We start from the raw sequence: 1867 nt of genomic DNA, 5'->3' as shown, positions 1-1867 counted from the left end.
GACGCTGCTCGCACACAAACTTTAGAAGATGCCTTGGACGATGATCAAAGCATGAGGCGAGCGTACCTGAGAGTCGACTCCTCGCTCGCCTCGTACGAGTTCTCGGCTTTGCGCAGCATTTCCTCCAGATCGTGCGCCTGAATGGGCTCAATCCACTGAAGTGACCCGGCCGGTGAGTCGGATGTGGCAATCGCATGTTGACGGGAAGAGAGGCGACGTACGGCATTATAATATCTACAAACATTTACATGGTCGAGAGAGGCCAGCGCTTGCACTTCTCTCACCACCTTTTCGAGCTTGCGCGTCGAACTGAAGAAGAAGACGACGACGAAGCCGGACAATAAAGGTGATGAGTTCCTAGAAAAGCGAAGGATCGACGCTGTTCGGCGCTACAAAAAAAAAAAAAAAAGCGGGCAAACAAGTACCGCTGTGAGACACGAAAGTGGATCTTCTTGATGGCGTACACCCGACCATCCAATAGCCGGTGAGCCTGCGCGTTCAGGAAGGAGAGTGAGAAAAAAGCGCATGGAAACGGCGCTCGGTGCTAGCCAGAGTGTGGCGCATACATACCTTGAATACCGTGCCAAATCCACCATTGCCCAGGGTGCTGTCTTCGACGAACTCTTCGGCATAGCGGGAATTTGTGAACGGGAGGTAGGGCGACGAGTAGGGGAGAGCCAGCGGCGGCAGGGCCGACGACGAAGGGTTGGGGCACAGGATTTGCATCGGCAGGCACGGCGACGAGAAGTGGCGCGGCAGTCGCGGGAGCGCGGCACGCGACGACGCCCGCAGCGCAAAGCGCGAGCGCGGCAGAAGCTTGTGATCGCCGGCGTCCTTGCTGTCGCGCATGAACATGGAGGGATCGGCGAGGCCGATGGCCGCTGCGGTGGCGGCCGCCTTGGACGATCGCGAGACGCGCAAAGGTCCGGCCGCCGCGGTGTTCTGCGTAGCAGCGCTGGAGCCAAGGAGGTAGGTCAGCCGATCGGCACCGTTGGTCTTGTACTCCTTGAGGATGTTGCGCAGGAGCGAGTGCAGGCCAGGCGGCATGGCCTTGGCAGCGGCCGAGGTAGCGTTCTTGTCCAACAGAAGGGCCTGGAAGTGGTCGTACGACATGTCGAATATCTGTTTGCGCGTGGTGCGTTGCATCGCGGTGGGCCACGTCGAGTGTGCAGGGCGTAATGTGAGTTAGCGCTGTCGCTCTTCTCGCAGTGTTATAACACTCGATGTAAAAGACGCGATGAAGGAAAGTGATGGCTTCCCGCTGCCGCCGGCACAGAGCCACAGAACGGGTAGTACTGCAGACACACACAACAACAAAGCGAGACGGAGAGAAAAGCGGGTGTGGCTTCGTCCTCTATGAGAGAACTCCACCCTTCTTCGAAATAGCCGACGCGCCGTGCGGAACGGAATGCGACGACAAAAAAGGACCGACGTGACGTGGCACACAGAAAGAAAAAGAAGAAGAGAAAAGGAAGAGGAAAAGGAAAAGAGAAGGGCGACACGCACGCCAGTGGTCATGAGGTGAAGGAGGACCGTGCGGAAGCGGCCGTGGTCGAACGCGCTCAGCTGCCAGAAGTACTCCAACAAAAACAGATGGAAGTACACTGCGAAAAGAAGAAGGGAGATGAGCAACAACGCTGGCGAGGAGAATGCGGGACGTACTGTTCGATTGATCGTCGCCTTCGTCACGAAGGAAGGCGGGAGGTTTCTTGGGGTTCGAAACCTTTGCATGAAGCGTATCGGTGTCCAAATCGTCCTTCCATTTGCGGTGCCTCGCATGCTCCATCAGTACGCCTCTCATTTCGCCCCGCTTGGTTTCGTTGCCGCCCGTCGCAATCTTGCTACCGTGCCTGCTCGCGCCAGCACG

The 1867-nt window shown here is 57.5% G+C and overlaps 1 pseudogene; it reads right to left on the bottom strand.

Moving 5' to 3' along the window:
- Positions 1-44: 44 nt before the first annotated feature.
- Positions 45-1867, bottom strand: part of ACA1_392700 — a 1933-nt pseudogene continuing 110 nt past the window's right edge.

Source organism: Acanthamoeba castellanii, assembly GCF_000313135.1.
Source record: "Acanthamoeba castellanii str. Neff unplaced genomic scaffold scf7180000084756, whole genome shotgun sequence".
Lineage (NCBI taxonomy): Eukaryota > Discosea > Longamoebia > Acanthamoebidae > Acanthamoeba > Acanthamoeba castellanii.
Note: the sequence above shows the minus strand (reverse complement) of the source record. Positions and strands in the feature narration are given on the sequence as shown.